The sequence below is a fragment of the Mugil cephalus genome, chromosome 12 (assembly GCF_022458985.1).
Source record: "Mugil cephalus isolate CIBA_MC_2020 chromosome 12, CIBA_Mcephalus_1.1, whole genome shotgun sequence".
In the NCBI taxonomy this organism is placed as follows: Eukaryota; Metazoa; Chordata; class Actinopteri; order Mugiliformes; family Mugilidae; genus Mugil; species Mugil cephalus.
Genome location: NC_061781.1, coordinates 11,656,433 through 11,683,212, shown reverse-complemented (window position 1 = coordinate 11,683,212; position 26,780 = coordinate 11,656,433). Strand labels below are relative to the sequence as shown.

The window sequence follows — 26,780 nt, the reverse complement described above, 5'->3', positions numbered from 1 at the left end:
CCAGTGAGTCTCAATAAACCTAACCAGACAGGGAGCTGTTACATGTCTTTACTGTGATTTATCTTCATTGTCATCCGTTGCATGTGGGACACGGCCTATATTTCATGCACCCCCAAAATTGTACCAAGGATGACACAGCAACCTAAAAATATAGAGAATTAGCACTTCAAAGGGAACTCTTCGTTCCCGTAGGTCTCTGATGTGCATTTTCAACTTACACTTTCTAATCCAAACAGACAATCACGAAAGATTTTTGGCCATGTTACAGATGGAAGGTCTTCAATCACATCAATTCGTGACGTTTGTGGAATGTCCCATGTTCAACATGGTTCCTGAACGCACCGCAGTCTTGTCTCATAAACGCTATGGCCAGGTGTCAATCTCTTTGATTGGCCAATTACTGATACTCAGGTTCACCTACCAGGTTGTCGGGTGGGTGACAGGAGAGAGATGGGCAACAAAGAATATGCACCTAAAACTTCGTGCAGTAGAGATATTTTTAAAGTTTGTGTGCTTTGGTTTCGTATCGGCCTGCGCGGCTTAGTGTATCTGGAGAACTGAACGCTACGAAGTTCTACGTAATTGATGCTAAACGTGACCACGCTGTGAACTGTTGCTAGTTAGCATCCTGATGCTAGCAGCGTGAGAGATTGAGTGGGAAACACCAAGCAGCTGAGAACCTATCGGCTGTCTCTGAACGCGGACGGAGCCCGAGTACCAGTTTCTTCACGACACTGACGTGAATCAGCTAAACTGCCTAACTACAGCATTCTGCATCCTAACTGTGAGTACTGCCTGAACACCGGAACCAATGAGCCCCAACATGGGCGCCAACGGTTTTGGTAGCGACCATAGGTTTTCGACAGGGGGTCGCAAAATGTTTGATTAGACGTTTTTTTTTTATATGTATTTTGTAATTTCCCCCCACAAATTTAAATTTCTTTAAATACACATGAATCAAACATATTTTGGTAAAGGGATACACGGAGGCATAATATTTATTTTTATTTATTATGTTTATGGCGGTTGCATACCCACCCTACTGCTGCACACATTTGAAATAAGAAAAAAGAATATTTGAGTATATGTGTATTATTTGAGTAGCTTAATATTAAATGCAAAAATACTTAATCTCTCGATCAATTTAGGGGTCCTTGGCTTCAAAAATGTTGAAGACCTCTGCCAAGTACCATAGGTGGCAAAAGTATTCACATTCTGTGAATCAATGTTGTTTCTTCATTTACTGAAACTGAACAGTGACCCCAAAACTGAGGTACTCTAAAATAATCTCCCTTTAAAATATGATCCAGTTTAGTTTTAACTACACTATAGCATAGTTCAAATCACCCCACATCCAGCAACAACAACGATTGTGAGTTACTTTGGAAATGCGTTACTTATAACAGAATTTGTATCTTTTACACACTTTATATTGTAAAACCAGGAGGTTGATGTCTTGCTTTACTGTGCAAACACAGTTCTATTTCAGCAACAGACCTTGAAATGAAAACAATCAACATGTCTAATCAAGTCTTTTTTCTTCTGTGAGAAATTCACTCATCTCTACAGGACTAGCAAAATCTTTTATTCGGCATCAGCAGAAGCTGGTTCTCAAAGTTCTTTGAATTAAGGCTTGCACGTTTGGGTCTGAAAATTAGTCTTGCAGTGCTAAAAAGCCTCTCGCAGACAGCCGAGGTAGGTAAGGGTGTGTTTAGCTTGTTGCAGGCTGCTGGCAAAGGATTTCCATGGTATCGACTGGGCTATTAATAGGCCTATTGTTTGACCGTGCACTTGAAAAAATGTCACGTTTTCCAGCTTTGCAACTTCGCAATACACTTTATTTTTTACAGCGTTTCAGTTAAGTAAATAGTCCGTTACTTTCAGTAACTTTGACACAAACATACACCACCAGAAAACAATGTAAAATCGAGCACAGTCTGTTTCCACATCAGCATCTTTGTTATAATAATCAATTAATTTAAAACACCTGTAGCGACCCTCATCCTGCAATGTAAACACCACTTGGCTGCCCTCTAGTGGCTCAGAGGAGTCTTGCGCTTAAACATAAATAATGGCTCTCACACCCAATAACCATCACATTTGTTTACATTATTGTCGTGGGTTGAGGAGATGTGAACCTAAATGCAAGACAAAAAGGTGATGGTACCGGGGTCCCAAATAAATGTATTTAATAGAAACAAAAAACAAAACCAACAGAAAACGCTGCTGCGGTGGCAGGATTACAAAAATGGCAAAAACACGGGAGAAAATCACGGAGACTAAAACACGAAGCAACAAGACCGAAACTAGGGAGACGACTTAACAAGACTAATGACACGACAGGGAACAAAGGTAAAGGCAGGGCTATATATGTACACAAGAGGGCTGAGGGATGACGAGACACGCACCGGGGAAAAACCAATGAGCAATCAACGGAAAACACAAGGCGGACAGGAAAACAGACAGGAAACCAAGGACCTTAACAAAATAAAACAGGAATCTCAAAACATAATCACAAATAAAGGACAGACACAGAACCTTGATACATTATTTCAGTCATGTTGCGTCCTTTAAATCATGTCATCCGCAGAGATTAAAAAACTAACGATGTTACTGGCCTGTTTTTCATATGTAAGCAGTAGAAAGTACAGATATGTCAAATAACTAACTGAAACAAAACCGAGCCAAAAAATTGATGGTTAAACATGCAACAGCATTACAATAACTACCTAAAATGAATGAAACCATCCTGGAAAAAAATATTTGACAGGTATTTTAGTGTTTTAGTTTAGCCTGAATCCCATCCACAAAGAGGTAACCTATACTACAGCCAGTCACCAGGGGAGCTCTACCGGTTTGGCTTCACTTTTGAGGAGCTGTTCTGCCATTCACATCTATGCATTTAACCAGAAGCACAAACAACAGAAATACCTTTGTGCTGATGTATTTCCTAGTAACAAGTAGGGAACTGTGCGTTTCCAGTGGTTTGGTTAATGCATGGAGGCTGAGCTCTCATGGGCAGCATAGCTGTATATGAAGCTAACCAAGTCTCTCTGCACCCTGGAAAGACTCACATTTTAACACCTGGTAGATACACATCCCAAATGTAATACTTTAGTAGACCCATCAGCTGTTCACCTCCCATGCAAATAGTGATTTCTCAGAAAAGTTTTGAGGCGGATTGCCTACCCTCCTGTATGAGACTCGATTGGGTCGGCTACGCTGCTATTAGTAATGAAATCATTTTAAGATTTAATCATCTTTAAATGTTTTATTAAAGGATAGTTCATTAAGTGCTTATGCACTAAGACAAGGGAAAAAGTTGGACTTGTTGTTATTTATAGGTTATTGTGCTAATGTGTTACTGATGGAGACCAATTGGGCTGTATCCTATGTGGCCCTTTAACTAAAATGAGTTGGGCATAGAGACACTTGAATGCGGTAAGCCTTATTGTTTTACGAGAGCGGTAACTCGTTTTCTGGTTTTCATCTAGTTTTCATCTAAAGTTGTCTTTGTACTTATCCTTCGAAACTATATTAGTTATTTTCTACTCGATTTTTTTGCTTAATTTCTTTATTAACACTTTGTTGTTATCAAACTCATGCTGATATACAACAAGTATCCTTGTCTAGCACTGAATTTGGTTTGGTACAGGACTGGAATTAATCTTATCCCATAATTGGAAACTGTGCTTGTATATTTGCTTGTTGTCCATGTTTGATCTGTCAAACAATGAAAAAGATACATTTTTGTGAAAAAGTTCTGAAACCCTGAAACTTGACTTTCAAAATTCATTTTTATTTTTTATTTTTTTCCAGTTTCAGAATATGGCCTGATATCAGTCCCACAGTACTGCTGTTCAGCATAGTGCAAATTATGTTTTTGTGTTGTTGGTGATGTTAAAAGAGAGGTCAGGGAAATGGCAATACATGTAATGGATGTTGACATTTTTTAATCTCGACCAAAGTACTGGTCTAACCTACTAACAGACTGGCATTAAAATCTTGACAGAATTTTTTCACGAGAGTGAGCGGTCATGCAACTGACAAAAAAGCAAATGTTTTAAACCTTATTACTTTAAAAGCTGTGACACATTCCTGGTAATACAATAACTGGAACCGGACTTTGCAGCAGATCTCTGCTGTATTTACTTTGGTGGAACCACATATATTATATTATTTTATTTAAGTGTTGTGGAAAAGCTGCCTCTTGAAAACAAATATATACAGAAAACATGACATTGGCATGCTGCAGCAAATAGCTTGATATTCTAAATATAATGAAAACGTTTGGTGGCTTATGGTGAGGAACGAAAACACGTTCTCAGCTTATGTTGACGTGGTCGTGGAATGTGCAGTGGACATTGCAGTGGATTATTACATTCAACCAGTCTCACAGGTTGTATTAATGAACAGAAAGCATAGATAACAAAACTGCTGCAATACTAGAAACCTGATGAAGGATGTTGTGGTTCTCTGTGGATATGGCTCATCAGAGTTTCAAGAAAAAGAATCTGTAAATCAGTGAAATCCAGTCTAAGCGGCTGCATCGTTCCAATTAACTTGGTAAAAAGTGATAATTGATACTGTGCCACCCTCCTCTTTTATTCTCTGTTTTTGGAATTGAATGTTTTTTTATTTGTGTGCAGCATTGGTAGAAGTGTTTTTTTTTTCTTTCAGTTATTGATGTTTAACTTTTTAAACCATGAATTAAAAACAAATTATAGGATGATGATGAAGATGTGTCTGCGAAACACTGGCCTTGAAAATGACCCCTTCATTGCAAGCTGAGTCATGAGCTGACTGAGATTAATGGTGGACGTTATGGACAAGAACGCTGAATGTTCATTTGCTGACCAACATCCTGCCCTTAGCACAGCTCATCCATTACAGTTAGAGAGATGTTCAGAGTAGCAAATCTAATTATGATGAACAACCGTTAATTGAACCTGGTGCGCTATCATTACCGCTACACCACATTGCGTCACATAATATATTAAATCATGCATCACAGGAAGGTTGAAAGTTGCAATCCAACGGATTTGCAGCGTCAGAAGACGGAATTGTGCGAGTGTGGGTTTCATCACTTGCAACACCGCCGCTTGCACTGTGACTTACATGTTGACATGATGACTCTATAAAGATATCATGTACTTATGGAGAGCGAGTGGCATTACTGAGGCCACTGTGAGGAGTATTATTTTATGGAGAGCAGTAAATGCATCACAGAGCTCATTCACATTTCACAACCCCCATTATACTACAAGGCAACTTCCCTTATCCTCTGCCCTTTTCCTGTGATGTGGCCTATCAGTCACGAGGGAGTCCTGAAACAAGGAAAAGATGTTTTATCCCCATCCCCATGATAAGCATAAATGTGGGGGGGGGGTAGGCTCCAGCAACCCCCGCGACCCTAGTGAGGATAAGGGGTAGTAGAACATGAGATGAGACGACTACCTGGAAATTAAAAACAAGTACCAAATTTGAGTAGGAGGCATTAATGTGTAGCAGCACACAGCAAACTAGTTACTGGCAGCAGGCCCGACTAGAAAATCCAGGACATTTTTCAATAAAATACTCCATAAGGAAAAATATCTCCTCAAACAGTGACCTACCTGTCTCCTTATAACATGGAAATACAGGTCAGATATCACAAAGCAGTATGCAGTTTGAACATATCTTTATATACAGCACTTATACAATGCTCCCTGTTTTGTGAATATATGAGTCCCTCAGCAACCACTTTTTTTTTTTTTTTTTTTTTTGGTACGACAGGCTGGAAGTAGCACACATTGTCCTCACTACTTCACTCTTGTAAAGTGTCAACAAAAGGCAGAGGAGTTGAGAGAGGGAGTTGTTGTTTTTATATCTGTGCTGGTTAGAGCAGCAAGAAGTGTCGTAAAGCCTTCTCTGCTGGCCTAAACTTTATCAAAACCACTGACTTACATTTTAATGTTTTTCCAATAATCTTATTAAATTAGTATAGCTAATTCTTTGCATTTTATGGCTTGTCTGTCTCTCAGCAATGGTGCTTCTGGCAGTGAAAATAATCATATTTATATTTTGACATTGATGCTTCTGCTGGGTTTGACATATGGACCACTGCTGTGGGTACAGTGAGTGAGAGGTGAGTTGTTCTAAGTGGGTTTCTTGCTTCAGTAATGGCATTCATCTCACTATATGAGATACCTGTTTACGGTGCAACGTTGAAGGTCATTGAAGGACTGGGTGGAAAATATGTGGCCTGCCAATGATGCTGTGTATGTGATGACTGATGAGAGGACAGTGATGCTGACAGTGGGGCTAGAAGCCACATGGCTACAATCAATGCAATGGTGAGTGAAGAGTAAGTTCTAAATGGAAGAAGACAAGATCTCACCATTGGCCAAACAGCAGACTGGGAGTTCTCTCTCCACCTCACACTGATCAGGCATAACATTATGACCACCTTCCTAATATTGTGTAGGTCTCACTTGTGCCTCCAAAACAATTGTGACTCATCAGAGAATATACATAGGCCATCTGAGGGTGTCCTTTGTTGTCTGGCAACAAAATGCTGTTAGTGGGGGTCCTATAGGTCCTATGGGTTGAGGGGAGGGGCCTCTGTGGATCAGGCTTGTTCCACATATACTTGGTCCGAGGCCAGGTCAACACCTTGTGCTGTTTTGCATATTTTCTTAGTTATTTCTAAACCTTTTTTTGTGTGTATGTGTGTGTCTGTGTCAGGCTGCATCCTGCTGCAGATGGCTGTTGCTATCTGGGAGTGTTGTTTCTTAGGGTGGGGGTACCTGGTCAGGTCTAGGTGGGTACTACATGTCTTAGTAACATGAATTCCAGATCCAAAAGTTTCCCAGCAGATCATTGTATTGTCACAAGCTGGTCAGTGTTATTCACTTCTCCTGTCAGTGGATTTAATGTTGTGGCTGACCATAGTCTACATTTAATGTAATCCATGACACTGGTTGGAAGCCAATAAGATGATCATTTAGCAGAGGTTCTCAAACTGGTCAAATATTTCACCTCACTCTGGAGATCAACTGTTACTGACATGTTGCATCATGCGCCGAATTTAGTTCTTGTTCCAGACAAATCATCTGTAGTTCAGCCTGGATTGCTGGCTACAAACTAAGAAATGAGTCGGCTCCCTCAAGGAATCAGGTGCTGGACATCGACAACCATCAACCACACACTCTTGCTCCCATTGAGCAGCGCACCACTTTCAGCAGCACTTGCTGATGCAGATTAGCTGCATGAGAACATGATTAATCAGAGACGGGTTCGTATAAACATGCAGAATATCAAACAGGGTGCAAATTGCTGAGTCATCAAAATCTGAAGGATGTACGGCCTTGTTGACTTATTCTGTACAAATAAGTCATCACAATATGCTGCGTTAGAAGACCTACCGGGGTATCTAAGAAATTGTTCTAAACATGTTCTAAATTTTGAGCATTTTTGCGCCACTCTTCTGTGTTTTGAATAATTTGCCTGGTCTAGTTTTCACAACTAAAATTACATCACTTCAAGTAACTTTTGTCATTAATGACTATTGCATCATGCTTTGCTTTGTGAATGAAGACACACCAAGAAAGAACTTTATGCAGTCAGGAGGCCAAAGAAACCTGAGGGGTGACTTTATGATTTCTTGGAAGATTTTTCCCTGTAGTGTTCTGAGTCCTGTTTTTGTCCGTGTGTCAGTCCTTCCACCCACCAATCATCCTCATTCTGTCAGTCTGCAGCCAATCACCTTTGTGCCACCCACCTCACCTGCTTTTAATTCCCCCAGTTAACTCCCATTTAGACTTCCTACCTTCCTCGAGTCCAAAAATTAAAAAGGGTGTTATTTAAAATGTGAAACTAAACTCCATATTGTATTGGACACAGCAGTCGGTGGCGTCCACCACAGAGAACACACCCCCTTGTTTTTCTGTTCAACAGGATCAGTTTACACCATTTTACACAGCAACAAACATGGATATTAAGTGTCATGTGAATGCCACAGCGTTCAACCACAGCAACAACTAGTAGAACACAACAGAACTGGACTTAAACACATGAGGTATCAATACTGTGTGCCACACATATGTAGGCTATATAAATCGCCACCGTCAATAGCATATGACTTATTGCGGAACATCTCTTAAGTCTCGTTCGTGTATAAAGGTCAAAGAACTTTGACCAATTCACTAGCAAATTTTGGTGTGCAGCTTCCATCTCTCTGATAATGAGGTTGTTTATCGACTGCCATAGAAGGAATTTGTTCTCTGCTAGCATTAGCAGGAGCTGTTTGTCCTGTGTCTTCTCTGAGGCATCCGTGTTATCGTCATATGATCGGACTCGTCAACTTCCCACTTAAAGTGGCATGACACCACAGTAAAGTTTATTTAAAAAAGGAAACGGTAGTACGCTTTGTATTATATAATACTAAAAAGTTACCCAATCTTAGAAGTCGACATGTTTTTTTGTTTTGTTTTGTTACAGGAGGAAAAAGATCAACAATTTATTTATTTAACAATCCCTTTGCACAGGCTACAAGATATATCGGTCTCAACAGAGCAGCCGTCCTCAAGGCACACTACCTCTGCTTTGGTGACGACGTCTAACATAGTAGCATTGTAATCTTTTGTCAGCCACATCTATAGTCTTATAGATGTATATAACCACTGGAGTCATTTTCAGTGTCACTGCATTTCTTCTGGGCAAGAGAGAGGTGTCTAAATCTGTGTTATGTAGAAAATGTCTGTGAAGCACACTCACTAAAAACGTCCGTCCAGTCACAGAGCACTGTAATAAAACAGCTCTCCTCTGATGAAGCTGTTACTGGTACATGTAGATTGGTAAAATAAGGACTGTTTGAATATATTTGGTACGGTTGAGATGTTTACCATAACTACTGGTTAAAAGTAATTATATTGGAATAACAGGAAAGGAGATTAGGCCACTACTAGAGGCCATAAATCCTCCTCTGTCAGACCTATAGGACCTAGTGTGCAAGTCAGTGTGTATTTGATTCCTGAACTCCTCTCCAACATTGTCAGTCTGTTTGGTGCAGACAGGGATAACACTTTTACTCAGGAATGGGTTAAATTCTAATTTCATGCAGTTATGATATCTTATCTGGCAGGTGTGTCATTTCTCTCAGGCACCAAATCAGTTTCTCTGCTTTGTGGAGCCATTTCAGGTTTTGCACAGATAAATTGATCCATCTAAAAAATTGTTACGTAGAGCATTGTCCCCGGCTGCAGACACCATTGGGAAATCACTGGATTGTCCTCGGCGATGACATGAATGACGGCTCCGGCAGCCACAGTGAGAGAGTTTTAATCAGGCATGATGACAAGGGAGAGATGAAGGTGTGTGGAGGAGAATACAAAAGTAACACGGTGAAAAAAGGCAAAATAAAAATCCTGACACTGAAATGTTTACTCTGACTTATCACTGATTTAAAGATGCAGATACTTTGTGAACCATGTAAGTGCACATTAGCCTTAAGGGGAGAGAAATATGAACTGTAGGTTGTGAGTAAGATATATGTATTTGCTTGCTCACTGAGGGAAATAATTGGAATCGTGTGCTTTTGGGACAGATTTTTGGCAATCTTTGGCTACTGCATCTGAAAGGAGGAGGGGAGGGGGTAGCAGCATTATTTAGAAATTACAATTACAAATTGTTGCTCTAGTTGCGAAATCTGTCTGAAAATACAAGTTTGAGACACTGCATGTTTTCTGGTTTTGTGTCAAATACTTGTTTTAATGTTTTCGACCCATTTTTTGTGTTTTTACTCAATCAATGAAAAAAAAAATATGAACAATCTGTTTAAATTTGAAAGACTGCTTTACAGGATACTGAACAACTATACAGAGAAAGTCAAAAATACTTAGTTGGGTCATCATTAATATGATTTATTTAGAAATATTCATTCACCCTGAGGACGGTTATGGATTTGGGGAGAAATATAATTAATGCTTAAAAAAGAAGATAAAAAGCAACTAACTATGACAAACAAAACAAAAACAGATTTTCTCTTGTGTTGAGCTACAATATATTTAAATTCATGTGTAATGTCTCCACAGCAGAAATGGTGAATGTTCTATTGTTAGAACTTTATAATCTTATATTGGAATAAAGTGCATCTAATTTTCCCTCTTAACACTCGCATACATACAGCGGGTAAAATAAGTATTGAACGCACCACAATTGTTAATAGTAAACATATTTCTAAAGGTGCTATTGACATGGACTTTTCACCAAGTGTTGGTAACAACCCAAGTATTTTACCTTCTTGTTATCCCTCTGTTATTTTACATTATTACACACTTAATTTCTGAACTTATTTGTTTTGGGTTCAATACTTATTTTACCTGCTTTATACGCACACTTAAATTATTTTTGGTTATTACAATATTTATTTAGATAGAATAGTAGGTAGAGCAGGTTGTCCACCAACCAGATGGTTAGTTGAGTACTAATAGGTAAAAAGGCACAAAATACAAAAAAGAACATTTAAATCAGGAAATCTTAATTCCCCTTCAATCGTCTGAGTACCTACAGTATTTAGTTACTGTTGCCACCCCAGCAGTGTCAATGAGCAGCTCTCGTAAACCTTTCTGTGTATCCACATCCGCACTCTGTTGTCGCACAAGATGCATGTAAATTACCCGTTCACAAAACAAAAGGACCCTGCTGCCTTTTGGAAGGAAAGCTCATTATCTATAGAGGACATCTTCAGTGGTATGTTCATGTCCCTCTGTGTCTGTTAGATACTGTGTGTAGGAAAGTATTGTTCGCTATTATATTAACCATATAAATGTCTATGGCTGTAAACAACAACTATATCAATCAAATTGATAAGTTTGTTTTGATTTTACTGCTCTGCCGTGCTTGATTATCTCTTCATGCAGCTTTAATAATGTGTTCAATACATATTCAGGGGACTTATTTGTTTCAGTCGCAGATTGCCGTTTGGAATTTCTGATTAGTTGGTAGTCTCACAATGGCTACTCTCATTATTATTCTAGGACTCGGGGGAGGTGAGTGGTGGTGTCGGTTCAGCTATAGCTTATTTGTATTTCTTTAGGTCTCTTTGAATTAAGATGACGGGGGTGGGGGGACTCCTTGGGACAGGTTTTAGGATTGCATAAAGGTGGATAATGACCCTCGTATGTGCTGCCTTTTACATGTTCATAAGACAAAAGATTGTTGAGTCTGTCGCTAGGATTATTTAATTGTACATTATCTGTACCTGTATGGAGAAACTTGCTAAGCTTGTCATGTACCAAGCCTCTGAAAAACACAATAAAAAAAATAAAAAAGTCTCTTCCGATCGTCTTTGACTGCACTAAACCAAGGAATTATTGACAGAGGTGGGAGCATTTGTACGTAGGGTGGTGAGCACTGCTATTGAAATGGAGACTTACCTGCAAAATAAAACATTACAAAAAACTGAAAAAGCTTTAAACTATGTTATGTATACATACCCACACACACACACACACATAGGGCTGTCAAAGTTAATGTTGATTAATCCATCATCCTGATTAATGTGATTAATGCAATTAACCCATCTGAATGTCTCTGGCAACACATTTTGGGCAATTTGTCCGAGTAGAGTTATCGTTGCGCATGCACAAGGTGTAGGGGTAGTGACAGGCAGTAGAACCGACTGATAAAGATGGAAGAAGCTGAGCTGCATGTAGGCCCTCTCCATGGGAAATTTGAATACAAAAAAAACAAACAAAACAGACAGAATAGTCAGCTGACAAAGTATTATGCACTCTCTGCAAGATGGCGTTTTCTTCACCGAAGTGCTTCCAGCTTGAAATACCACATTAACGCTTCACTTGGGCTAACATCGCGCAACTTGCGACAAACCAACCTGGCTTGCAAATATCCCGCCATTCCTGCAACCGTGAGACTGTTCTCAGTTTCAGGTAACATAAATAAGAAGCAGTCAGCTCTCCTCTCGGACAATGTCAACAAGTTAGGTTGTGTTAGTAGCTGCTGAAGAGGAGTAAGAGGGCCACGCTAATGTGGATAAATTAGTGAGATATAGTTGTTCAGTTGTTTCCAGTTGTTGAAGGTGTTTAGTTAACACATTAAGTACAGATACATAGATTTTTTTCACACAGTTGCTGCAGATTTGTCGGCTGCACATCTATGATGAGAATCCCCTGTTCCACCACATCCCAAAGGTGCTCTACTAGATTGAGATCTGGTGACTGTGGAGGCCATTGGAGTACAGTGAACTCATTGTCATGTTCAGGGAACCAGTTCGAGATGATATGAGCTTTGTGACATGGTGCATTATCCTACTGGAAGTAGCCGTCAGTAGATGGTACACTGTGGTCATAAAGGGATGGACATGGTCAGCAACAATACTCAGGTAGGCTGTGGCATTTAAACCATGTTCAGTTTGTACTAAGGGCCCAAAGTGTGGCAAGAAAATATCCCCCACACCATTACACCACCACCACCACCAACCTGAACTGTTGATACAAGTCAGGATGGATGCTTTCATGTTGTTTACACCAAATTCGCAATGTCACAGCTGAAATCGAGACCCGTCAGACCAGGCAATGTTTTTCCAATCTTCTATTGTTCAGTTTTGTTGAGCCTGTGTGAACTATAGTCTCTGTTTCCTGTTCTTAGCTGACATTAGTGGCACCCGGTGTGGTCTTCTGCTGCTGTAGCCCATCTTCTTCAAGGTTGGACGTGTTGTGCGTTCAGAGATGGTATTCTACATTCCTTGGTTGTAACAAGTAGTTATTTGAGTCACTGTTGCCTTTCTATCATCTCCAACCAGTCTGCTCATTCTCCTCTGACCTCTCACATCAATAAGGCATTGTCGTCCACACAACTGCCGCTCGCTGGATATTTTCTCTTTTCAGGACCATTCTCTGTAAACCCTAGAGATGGTTGTGCATGAAAATCCCAGTAAATTGTCCGTCTAGTACCAACAACCATACCATTAGTTGTCTTGATCACCTCGAATTGCTTAAATGCATTGAATTGCAGCCATGTGATTGGCTGATTAACTATTTGTGTGAACAAGCAATTGAACAGGTGTACCTAATAAAATGGCAAGTGCAACAGTTATATTGTTATTTATAAGTGTTATTATTAATATTGTATTATCACTATTATTAATAATAGTATTTATACTCAGTTGCATTTAATCAAAATGAATCCACAACCACCCTGTGATTAATGTCAAAACACAACCTTCGTGCAATTGAAAACTTCATAGTTTACTGTAATATCAGACTGTTTTTAAATGTCTTCACAATCATGTCTCATCCCTGTTTTCTGCACTGATTAAAAGACGTTGGACATCAAGTCAAGCAAACACACAAGCCTCCTACAATGGTGACTGTATTGTTCCTAGGTGCACAACATCATTTGGACAGTCTGCCCTCTCAGTAAAAGGGGTTAACCTATGGAATACTCTACCCGCTTACTTAAAAATAGAGACTGATGCAAACGCTTTCAACAACAACAATGGTCACATGTATAAATATGGCCGTTTTTCTTATTTTTTTTCTTTCCTTCTTTTCTCTCGTTTTACCATTGTTCTTAATGATACTATTATGTTAATGTATCCTGTGTGTTCCATTTCCCAACATTGATTATTCTGTGTTTTTAGAAAAAACGCCTCTGGACTGGTGTTGAAAATTAGCATATCTGCTGTATACACTCAAGCAAAGCATCTGGTCTGTCCACTGGGACAGTGTCAATGTGTTTGTGCTGTCCACATCAAATAAAATAAACATAAACATGAAGTCAAAGACAAATTGACCACAGATGATTTTTTTTTTACTGAGTGTGAGGTCTTGCTGAAGTGCATTAAACCAATATCACAGAAGCTCTAGTGAAGTGGAACAGAGCCGTACTCTGGTCAAATCACTGTATAAAGATGCCGCAAATAAAATCTGACTGACGGTGGCTGTGTCAGAAAATGTGGTTAGATATCAAATGTTGTAAACAGAATCCTTACAAGCATCCAAGCAGGCCTGAGTTATTACACAATATAAACCTGCTGCTTTCAGTGTAGGTTAGCTTACTTCTCTTGCATTAAGACACTGAAAGAGACAACCATGCGAAATGTTCACCCAATGGCAAGTTTTATCACAACTGTATGTATCTGCATGAGTACAAACATTCTGGTCAGATGGAACAAGGAGCAACTTGTATGATATCTTAATGGGCATCATATGATAACCAAGACAGTGTGCGACAGCCCATTAGTGGCTTGAACAGAGGAAAAGATTTAGCGTTGGTAACTAAATCCCTTTGACCAAATCACATGTAGTACATGTTCCAGGATATTTGGTATTATATATTTTCCTAGTTTACAGATGTAGTCTCGTTTTCCAGCAAATATGCAAAATCTGCTGCAGAGATGCATCTATTACCTATCAAATGTTTAATCTGTCTGCTCTGTCACCTACTCCCTACACATGCTGGAGATCAAAAGTTTCAATGCAAAATACAACATCTACACTGTCCAAATCAAATTTATTCTTAATCTCAAAGCTTCCACCTTGTTTTTTTTTTATTCATGTTAATTGGTGTTTGTTTGAATTGTGTGACGATACTATACACTCCCTGACCAAAAAGTCTTTCTTCTCGATTTTTTGCTGAAATGTCTTTCAGCTGACAACATGTTATTTAACCCCCACTGATGTAACGAGTAGCTTCTCATTTCTTAAACAACCATGTGGAACGACACATTGCGTGGTTGTGGAGAAAATGTTAGTCTGTTTGAGAAGAGTCAAATCATTGGCATCCATCATGCAGGGAAAAGGGAGATTGCAGAAACTAGGTAAAGAACTGTCCAACACATTATTGGAAACATCATCTTTGAGGAAGAAATTAAGTCAGAATGAACAAACATAGTCCAAGATGACAATGCCAGGATTCATAGGGCTCAAATTGTGAAAGAGAGGTTTGGGGAGCTTGAGACATCATCTTCACGCATGGATTGGCCTCCACAGAGTCCAGACCTTAACCCTATTGAAAATCTTTGGGATGGGCTGGAGAAGGCTTTGCTCAGTGGTCAGACTCTCCCAACATCAATACAAGATGTTGGTGAAAAATAAATGCGACACTGGATGGCAATAAATCTTTGTGGAATCATTGTGGAAGCTTATCGAAAAAATGCCACAGCACAGACGGTCCAACAAAATATTAGAGTGTGCGTCCTTTCTTTTGGTGGCGACTTTTTTTTTTTAAATTTTTTGGTCAGGCAGTGTATTTGAAACCCTAAAATCAGATCATTCCACTCTCCTTCTACTGTTGGCTTTGTTGAAAAAGGGGCCAAGTCAGGACTAGGCCAGAGTCACACCTGTCCAGTTCAACCATGCCAAAACGTTTGCGCGCCAACACAATAAATATGTGTAAATTGGCTTTAAGTGCACAGCTCAGAATGTGTGACACGAGTGATGTAGATGTCACAGCACAGACGACCATGACGACAAATAGCTTAGCCCTGCTAAGTCTCCACAGGGACAAAGAGAGGTGAGATAAAGGGTGCGAAAAAAATCTCTATGGAAAGCTTAAGCTTTAGAGACTGATGTCCTATAAGCGTTTGTCTGTCCCACACAGTCTGACTCAGTCAGACACCATGAAAAGCGGCTTAAAGCTATTGTTGCGCTCTCAGCTGTTAAAGGTTGTATGAAAGCCTTGCACAAGGAAAAGCCGGAAAGATGACACCCTGCTCGTGGATGTTCCGCTGAATAAGCCTTAAGTGTACCAAGGTATTTGCTGTTGACATTTAAGCAAAGAGCACGCTTTGAATATTAAATGTCTTCATGTTGTTTTCTGGCGCCAAAACAATTGTTTACAAATGTTCCTTTTCTCATTGCAAGATGTTTTCATTTTTGAAAGAGCTCTTTCAATCACCCATTTGTTCATTCACTCATTCTTTGACACTTTCACAGAGCTAACAGAGGTAGAGTTTGTATTTTTCTGAGTGCTTGTGCATGCATATCACCAATTTTAAGAAAGTTAAATATTATATTTCACTTTGTAGTCAACTCCATGAGTGCCTGTAGCTTTATGACTGTTTAAAGAGAAAGGCTAAAGTGCGGCACTGATGTCACAATAAATAAGGCTGCAGAAGAAAAGTGCTAGACGACTGATTCGAGGGGACAGCTCTGCGCAACTCTTACAGGTCTTCTGCTGCTTACATTTCTTCTTTTCATGAGATGATATGCATTATTTACATAGATATGTAGTACATGATCTGCCCCAGTCACAAACTGCGGGGTTTCTCATTTACGCATTCATACAGAAAAAGCTAGAGTCAAAGGCAAAGGAATATGCCATGTCTACATGAATGTAATTCTTTACAAGACTTGTAAAGACCCTTGACGCATTAATTTCTAATGGAGTGCATCTGTGCTGCCTCTTGCAGTTCACCTTGTGACCAAGAAAGGAGAGCAGTTTACTCTAAGTGAGTTTCTGTAAAATTATTTACTTAGCAGTTGTTACAGTTCCTGGCTGACATGACTAACTTGCATAGCATATACAGGGTGCATTCACAAATTGAAAAAAAATAAAAATAAATTTTTGTTTGTTGACCTACCATCTCCTCTTTGCATCCTCTAAGAGTAGGAGCTAGCATGCAGGGGACATGGATTGTTTAGCTGAATATGTTATTCTAGTGGACCTGACTTAATGACCATCAGTTGTGTTTACATGGACAAGATTTCTTCAACTTGATTGAAATAATTTACAAATAAACACTAAATTAAATCATCCTTTAATGTACATGCTCCAAAACATCAGTCCGACGTTGTCTTGCACAATGTTTGCTGTCACATCAGCTGTAAATGTAATGGAAGATTTTTTTTTTTTATTAATTTTTTTGGGAACACCCCCACCCCATAACAGTGACACTCCTTGATGAGATGTCATGCCTGATCGGTGTAGGTTCTGTCTTGGTTCATCTCTTAATTTGAACGTCCATTTATTTTCTGTAGCGTCTTGTCGTGTGGAGGGGTCTCCAGTCTATCGCAGGGCTAACACAGAGAGACAGGCAACCATTCACACTCGCAGCTACGGCCACATTAGAATCACCAATCATCCTAATGAGCATGCCTTTGGATATTGTGAGGAAGACGGGGCGCCCAGAGAGAACTCGTGCAGGAGAACATGCAAACTCCACGCAGACTGGCCCCAGTCAGCCAATTGCTTTGAATCAGAATCTTTTTGCTGTGAGGCATCGGTGTTAACCGCCGCACCACGCCGCCGTCCGCTTGTTTGAAGCATCACGTATTTAATCCAACCAGAGAGAAATGCCTGTATAAAACATGGTTTAAGCGCTTATTTTCCTATTCAACACATCATCAAAGGTTTACACAGCCCCTCTCGATGAGAATTTCTTGCAGTTGAGCCATGAGTCTGTTCTGATTGAGGCGGTCATATGAGGTATTTGTAATCTGACTGGGATAGTGTTGGGATGACTAGCGTACTACTAGTGCCATGTATACAAAGCCATTGATCCTTTATCTGACTGAGGGTTTGTCCAAGGCAGAATGAATCTATGGTTCCAACTAAAGCTCTGACATATCAGTATCTGGTTGTGCTTCACTGTCCATGGTGCTGAAGTAGCAGATTGATTTGTAACTGCAGTTCTTTTGGAGTAGACTCAAATGTTGCTCTTGTAAACCCTGGCCAGACCTATATTTAGTATCCCTCTGTTTATAGCCCTTCTGCAGACGCATGACATCCTTTATTCCAACTTTAAAATAGCAGTAAATTCGGAGGGTTGTTGCATCACAGAGGAGCAGGATTTCATCTTGATAAAGAATTCAACAGAGTTCTTTTACTGGAGCCACATTTATAGAGGCTGTATGTTTTTTGTGCTCCAGTTAAGGCTTGCATTTTACAAAGTGTAATATCCCATAAATAGCATTACATACTACTACTCTTTGCGCACACACACACACAAGCACGCGCACACGTACTCACCCTCACGAAAGAATAGGACGGAGCGTCGGAGCCAGAGGGACTAACTGTCAGAGGAGGCTCCTACATGCATCAATGCAACCTGATGGTCCAGAACCTACATTTCTTTATGCGGGCCTGCCTGGGAGGAAACAATCTCAGTTCAAGCTGAGACTGTCCCAAGCAGTTAGCGAGAGTTGTTCGTGCCAAGCAAGCAGTAGAGTGACAGGTTAATTTGATCACTCAGGTACAGCAGAGATTGCCGCATTACTACAATCAAATCAATGTTTGAACTAACAGAACACAACGTCTTCAACCAGCCTTCTCCCTCAAACGAGTTGGGCTACTGAAGCACGTATGTTCACGCTCAGACATGGGGAGAAAAGAGTAAAACACAGCAGAGTTGCGTGCAGTAAAGGATTACTTTACACATGCAAAGATTGCACTCATTATTCTTTTAATTCATAGGGCACCCAGCTATTTTAAGTTTCCATCTGTTTACAAGGTGCATGCTTTGAGGAGGATGTGCTGGAGTAATTCATCTACGGTCTGATGGATTCCGTGGCTCCGGGCCTCTATTCCTATGAGACCACACTCTATTTGAAGAATACTCATACTGCTTGTCATCGTCCTCTCAGTGCGCACAGTGTATTTTTCCACACTATCTCATGTGATGTGTGTGCCGGGAATAGGAGCATGAATAAATTATCGATGCCACTCCATTCCGTATTTAGCTATCAGCTCAGCTTAATAATGTCGTCTGCTATTCCGGTTCAGCAGAGGCCTAAATTGAGGTGACTGACTACAAAAAGTAGCAAAAATGGTTATTTTCCACAAAGTGCTTTTGTCTGTTTGAGCCAGTTTGAAAGAAATGTTTATGAACATTGTGGTGCTCGGCGAAAATTTCAGAAGCTTCAGAAACAAATTTCTGTATGAAGGCATGAAACTGTCATATTAGTAATATCAGTGACGGCACAGAAAAGGGAAGAAGAAGAAAAAAGAAAAACGTTGAAAGGGTTAATGTGGTTACTTTTTCCCCCCCAAGATACGAGGAATCAGAAATGAAAAGCTTTTTGAGAGCTTCAGAATGCTACTAACAATTTGCATATTTATATTGCTTGTTATGAGAACAGCAAAGATTAGACCCACTCTAACAGATGGATCTTTTCAGTCGCTGGAACTTGAAATTGTTATGCAGAGAGCAGAGCAAAGTCAATTACTTGAACTTGGATAAGTCTACTCTGGGAAAGTCAGCTGCCACAACAAAGCCGCATAAGTTTTTGTGTTACTTGGTATAAAGGATGTAATTGTATTTCTGGTGCTCAGTTGATGCTAATAAGGGGATGTATCTATAATGGTGAGATTTAGTGGCTTAGAGTTGTAGCTCCTCACATTTCACAGAGCAATAAGAACAACACTTCAACAATTGGTGAGCTGCCATGCATAGCCTCTTTTATTTTACAGTTTTTTGTTTGTCTTCATAAATTACACAATCACCAGGCTATGAAAGCTGATTCCTTTAGCATATGCACAGATTAGTTTTACAGTACTAGAGGTAGAACAAAAATCTCAAATGACGCCGGAGAGTCCTTCACTTTGAAACATAGCGGCGTTCACAATACTTCGGTGATTGGTTTTCCGGCAGAAAAGACGCTTGAATACAGCTGCGTCTTTGATATCAACCTTCCTTTCCAACAGAGGCGCACCATTGTTTGAGAAATAATCATAAATTTCCGTAAATTGCTCCGTGTCCACAGACTCGGGTTTCGCATTTAGTTATGACTCAGATAATACCTGAAAATAATGTATCCCTGTTGGCCGCACCTTCTGTGCATGAGCTGCTTCTTTAAATGTCAACCAGCAATCTCTGAAATAGTTTGTTTAAAAAAAAAAAAAAAATTCAACAGTTTATTTGTGTGTTCGCATTGGCAAATATCTTATTGTTGAGTCACTGTCAGGAAGTTGAAGGTGCAGAACATGAACGGAAGAAATATCAACAGTTTAGGCAGCAAAAACACTTGAGGTTTAGAAAAAGGTCACGGTTTGAGTGAACGTACACCTGCACACTAAAATATATATAATGATCTTTGTCCTGAATAAAGAACGCAGATCACTTTAAATTCTCTTCCTCTTTCAACCATGTCCCTGAGACAGTCATTTTGCCACAAGCATGGATGGATGGGTTATTTATACCGTGCTGTGTCTATGCTTTGCTTTGTAAGGAAAAAAAATAAAATAAATGATCTCATCAATGTCTGCAGAATGGCCGCAGTCCAGTTGGTTCCTCACATTAAGGCGTTGTAGAGTCTTGCGGTCTGAGGCGCAAACAACTTCCTCAACCGACGGCAGCCTGTCACTGATTGAGCTTCTCCTCTGCCTGACTACGGGGACGTGTAGAGGCTGGTGGACATTGTTCAATCTAGTGATTTTGATGTCATTCAGGGAAAGAAACAAACAAATTACCAGGAGAGGAGAAAGTTAACTACCCTCCACCTTCGCCATTGGAGGTAATTACACATGTTTTTCAGAACATGCAGATTTATAACTTGCGCTACAATTATCCATCGATGAGTCATTTTTCAAAGAAAGATAATCATTACCACATCTCTGTAGGGAGGTTCTTTATTTTTTCTCTGTGCCTTTGATGCCCCGTGCTTGGTAATTGTAATTCAGTTTATCCTGAATCATGTAAAGCTGGTAATACAAATGTTAAACAATAGAGCTCTGTTTGTGGTGTGGTAGCCGGTAGCCATCATCTGCAATAATTTTGTAGTTAAAGGGTTTTTACAATAACATTTAGATAGCTTGATTTTTACCATGGCACCCAGATGTTCAGCTCTAAGTATCAGTGACTCAGTGACACAGGATTAAATTAAAATAAACTATGGGAGCAGATATGCGCTTGCGATAGAAAACATTTATTCCAGTTATCTCTTCTCTCATATCCAAGTGAGCGTCCCAGATGAGCAGTAGACTACTCTTACATCATATATTACTAAAGGGGCAAAACAAAACTCCCAGTCTTCCCATTGTAGCGGCCTTTGAAAGAATGTTCAATTGTATTAAACATGAACTCCCTTAATTGCCATAAAGGGAGCAGTATACAGCCAGTCCTGCATGACCCTTGTTTGGTGAGTTTTTTTTTTTTTTGCATTTCGTGCATGTGTCTGAGCTTCCCATTAAATGGAGCTCCTGAATAAAATATTGATGAACATGCTCAGAGCGGATTTCGCCTACACACGTTTACTGCACTGCGCACTAATTTTTATATTTAATACAAATGAAAGCGGACTAAAATAAACTGTTTGGACCAACATGAGAAGCCATGCATTTTTAAATAACACTTAGGCAGAACAAAGGAGGCGGTTCCAGTCATTGCCAGTTCATGGTAAACAACTTTCTATCGCCTCCTTTAAATGGCTCCTCGAAGACGGTGGCCGTTTCCACAGTCATCACCAGGATTGTCACTCGTGGCTGCCTTTTCAAATTATGATGGATTTGCATCTGGGACTGAATAATTGACTGAGGGGAACTCTTTTGGGGTCAGTGCATTTGAAATATGATGACTACACAAAGTAATTAGGGAAAATACCATCAACCTCTCGTCTTTCCTTTGGACTCTCATTGCACATGATAAAATGTGACAAAATGCCTTTTCATCCATGGCAGTCATTTCCCCTTTATGTATAATTTCACTTTGTGGTATCACTGGCAAACAAAGGCTGGCTAAAATAAAATACAAAAAAATGAAGAAAGGGAAAAAAGACCTGAGATATTTTTTAACACCATTTTTTGAGGAAGAATCTTCATCTTCTTGACCGTTCCCTGGCCCTGGTAGACACTTGAGATCGCTCCTGTCCAATTCCAAGTGCATTTGAAGTCCCCCCCCCACACCCACCACCCCTCCAGACGAGCCCTGAAGCCAGAGACAGTGGGGAGGCAGCTGTGTAGATAGTGGGTCACCAACCAGAGAAGTGGTGCAGGGTATTAATCACTGAATCAGAGCACAGGCGCTGCAGTGACAGTAATTGGGAGGGAAAGCCTGCTGACAACAGAATGGAAACTTTGTGGACGGACTCATGGCTGAAAAACTCGAGCAAGAATCAGTGGGAATAACAACCACAAGGAGATAATCGACCGTAGGCGTAGGCGCAGAAATAATATGGCGAGTTTAAAAAATTGTTCGGGATAAGTTGCGATGCCGCAGAATCATGAGTTTGTAGGTGATGTAAGTGTTCACTCTACTCCTCTTTAAACAGTTTGTCAGTTTGAAACAGGCCCGAAGGCAAACAACATGCTTTTTATAACACAGTGATATGGTAAATTGAGCCCCGAAGGGCAGAAGGAAATAAGTGTGCGCCTATTTTGTTTGCTTCAGTGTGTGCTCTTGGATGCCTTGCTGTGGATCTTTCCTATAGTATGACAGCTCTTTGCATAATGCATCACTGGCTGCATGTGACATCAATTCCACTTCTTTTTTATTTTTTTTTCTCCCCCCACTCTCACCAGAGCTGGAACCTTATTATTTATGTCACGTCATATATATTTTATACTATTTTAGATTTTCTCTGTTGCACTTTTATTTTCTCAGCGGAGTTCGCATCAATCAGAATTTAAAAGCGCGCCCATACTTGCTGCTTTTTATGTTACAAAGCAGAGCTGATTGGGAACTTTCGCATGTGGACCTGTATTTTTATGTCTGACACATAGAATTTTGTCAAAACTTTGTGAAGATAGATGATCCATAGCACTGTGACATGCTGGTCTGCAGACGAGGCTGAATCCTCAGCTAGGGGCATGTCAGTGGTTCCAGAAGGAAGCATTTCCAGTAAAATTTAGATTGTCATTGTACCTTGATTTGTTCTTGAATTAATTCACCTGGAACTGGAAAAATAACATGATTTACGAGCATTTCTCTCAGACACAACTTGAGCAGTGTCCAAATCCAACGAGGCATTCCGGTATCCCGAATGCTTGTTGTTTCACAAGCCATAGACTTTTTATACTGACAGCTTCTCTAGCATTATATACCATGAGTGAATTAAATGAATGCACCCATCTCCTTTCTGCTGCTGGACCATATTTATTAGTCTGATCTACGCTCATAAGTCTTATTCTGTGTCACAGCTCCATCCTTTATGTTGCCGGTCGAGTGAAAAATTCAATAACAGCTCGCTACTTGTCTGATGAACAGATATGCATATTATTCTCGGGTCTGTGTTGGCCAAAACATTGCCCTGTCAGTATATTCATCATGTTCTGACCTTGACTTTTCTTCTTCTGTCGTCATTCAAGATTTATTATTGAACAGACCATGCCTAGAATAAAACAAAAGCTTCCCATATTGCACAGTGCAGTGCACATTACACCCATTGTACTGTTAAAACAATAAAAGAAAAGAAATAATCATTCTTTCCTTATTATCGTCCCACTGGAGAGCGTTGGCGTGCTACTTTTTGAATGATGTGCACGGCGAATATACTTTGTGACTGCGCAATGAGAACAATGCAGGCCAAGCCTTTTCTTTTGATACATGGTAGTCTACAATCCCATTATCTGCTCTAGGTAAAGATCAGAGGCTCGTCTCAGGAGAATATCCCTTCAGACAGGTGCACAGGAACAGACGCTGGTGTTGATAACCAACACCGACAGCAAATACATTGAAACGGTTTCTGCACCACACAACATGTGACATGACTCCAAACAGGGTCTATTAGAAACCAAGATAGATGTGATGAGATAAGATACCTTTATTGCCATTGTATATACACTAATCAGCCACAACATTAAAACCACTGAAGGGAGAAGTAAATAACATTGACCATCTTGTGACAATTCAATGTTCTCCTGGGAAAGTTTTGGTGGCATTTGTGTGGATGTTACTAAGACATGCACCACCCACCTGGACAACCCACTAACATGCTGCCAGACACCACAGGACACCCTCAGAAGACCCATGTCCATTCTCTGATGAGTCACAGCGGTTTTGAAGGCACAAGGGAGACCTACACAATATTAGGAAGGTGGTCATAATGTTATGTCTGATGGGAGTAGAGTATAATACAATGATAATACAACTTACACAGTGACACACATCACAGTGATACACAAGAGTGCATGTAAAATGTCTATACACTTATATGGAATCAAGAGGTTTGAGTGCTATACAAAGAAAATCTAATAAAGACGAATCATATTAGAACTTGTGCACTGTTGTGTTCCAGATATGTCATACTGTTCAGACATCTCTATTCATGACAATCCTATGGTCTCCCCACAGATATTCTATGGGATTCAGGTCTGGGCTCTGGCTGGATTGTTCCACAACATTAATCTTTCATTGCTGAAGTCATTCAATTGTTGATTTGGATGTGCGCCTCGAATCGTTCTCATGCTTTCTAGCAGACACCAGACGATTTTCATTTAAAATATATTGGTTCACGATTCCCCACATCTTCACCAAAGCCACAATTCTTGGTGTCATCGGACCAGAACACATTTTCCCGCTTGGTTCTGAGAGATTGGATGCATGTGTTTTCAAAGTTCAGCTGGGCTTGGAGGTGTTTTTCATCAGAAAAGATTGCCAACATGCACCATAACCTAGACAGATGAAACAATTAGAGATACATCACATGTGGGGACCAACCAGAGTTGTGTACTACTTCACAATTTGATTCAGGCATTCATGCATTTCTGCTCTGAATGTGTCTTTTGTTGTTTTCAAATAATCAAAAGCTTAGATAAGAGCAATCTACTGGGTGTATATAGTAATTAAGACTCATTTAGGTTTATCTAAAAGTGCTAAATATCAGTAAAGATCCAAGTCTGCATCTAATCAGTTTTGGTACTAGTAAATAGTGTGTGTTCTCAGAGCAAAGACAGCCAGCCACAATTATTTATTCTGCTGGTCCTACACACAATCTTTTATGCGCCCTCCTCCCCAAACAGTGTGTTGCTCCTCTGTTGAAAAATAGATGAATTTGAGTGCTTGGTTTGGCAACGAAATGGATGGCACACATTAACACACATAGTTCCCTGTTTGTCCAATGCATTACAACTGTGCCACATTCATCTTTTGCAGTAACCTTTTCAGTGTAGGAAAATGGAGGAAAAAGGTTGACTTTATTGTGTAATAGAGTGTTGTGTTCAACTTGTACGTGCAAAGGTGAGTATGTGTGCATCTCAGTCGGAAGAGTTCCCATTCAGGAAATTGCACTGCAATACGTTGCATCAAACTTTGCTTTCGCCAAGTTCCAATGTTGGATATACTTCCAGTTCTTTTGCAGTGTCTCCTGTCGTGTACTTCTGAAGGATAGAAGTGGCTTAGCCTCTTGTCTTGCTGCATACATAGGAATGTAACAAGCGTCATGTTTACAATGCCTGTATCCCCTTGATTATGATTAATGACGTTTTCACCAAGCTCCGTTGTGTGAAAAAGCCACAATTACAGAAGGGCTGCTGTGTTAGCTACAGGAGTCCTTTGGGAGATGTCACAAGGTGCTTGGAAAGCAGCTACAAAGAAAAATAATACTTGTCATGCAATGTCATCTGCATCTCAACTAAGTAGTTGTTGGAAACACCGGCGGTAGAGTGAAGAGAAATCACAGTGCTAGTGCATTTTGATCGGCAGTTTGACCTGGCAGGTTTGTTAATCGGCACAAAGTCTTTGCGATTACAATCAGTCATTCGTGCCTCCTGCCGTGGTGATGGCAGATTTATGGAAATTAGGGCATCATAATCCTGATCAGGTTGTGTCGGCTTACTGTGCGCACGAAGCTCCACGACCCTGCAGTAATTGCCTCTTCCAATCTTCTAAATCTTGCTTGACATACCAGCAAATCCACGGGTCTCTGTTGTTTTTTCAGTGGTGACCTTGGCTTGGTGTCAAAGCTTTGGCGCCGGCTTCTTCTGAATGTGAAGGGAATAGGGTGTTCGACTTAAGATTCCATGTGCATTTCACCAGCAGTTGCTGCTCCTTTTATTTCTATATATATATATATATATATATATATATATATACATATATAGATAAAAAAAAAAAAAAAAAACTAAAACGCAACACTGAAACGAAGCAGTGCAATACTGGAATAAAAAACAAAATAATTCAGATTAAGGAGGACCTTTGCAGTGGAGGGATGTGACCTATAGGAACCTGTCCAAATCTTTAACTACAAGATAAATTAGATGAGAGGGAGGAGCTAAAATCTGAGTCCTCAAAAGCAGACTAATTATCCTAAAACAGTGATAACGCTACAATCCTCAGTTTCCTGGAGGCTATGCATAATGGCTTATTAACGCTGCATAATTGACCATAATTAGAAAAGAGGTCTTAGATCCTTTGTGTAAGAAACAGCAGCATTTTGCCATAATGTTGCCTTTTAATGTCAGAGTTGACACTAATTAACTTTTCTTTTATGGAAGTATGAAAGTTAACGGTGTCAGTACAACAAAGCTTTGTCATTGGTGCAACAAAGTGAACTGTTATCTGTTTAGGAAATTATAACAATTTAATTTTGCTTGGTTTAATGATACCTGTTTAGTTTGCGCCAAAACACGCTTCGAGGTCCTGCACGCCTAGACCAGTATTGTCTCTTGTAGTGAGTGATTAGATGTCTCCTCAGTTTGAAGTCTTGCAGGAATTAATCTCATGTAAGTATCTGTAAAGAACAGGACAAGTTGTCTTACCCCAGGAGGTGTAAGAAAACTAACGAGAGTGAGGAAGATGTCAGTCAGTCTCGGTCTGTCAAACTGTGGCCTTGACAGTTCTGTCAGACAGGGTTTCGTAGTCGAGTAGAATTCACTGAGTCCTCTGTGAAAGGTGGTACAGAAAA

The 26,780-nt window shown here is 40.0% G+C and overlaps 1 long non-coding RNA gene across 1 annotated transcript in view; it reads left to right on the top strand.

The window, feature by feature from the left end:
* Nucleotides 1–454: 454 nt before the first annotated feature.
* Nucleotides 455–26,780, top strand: part of LOC125017827 — a 70,859-nt gene continuing 44,533 nt past the window's right edge. The window contains exon 1 of the long non-coding RNA XR_007113889.1: nt 455–784. This is a non-coding gene — a long non-coding RNA (uncharacterized LOC125017827). The remainder of the gene's footprint in view (nt 785–26,780) is intronic.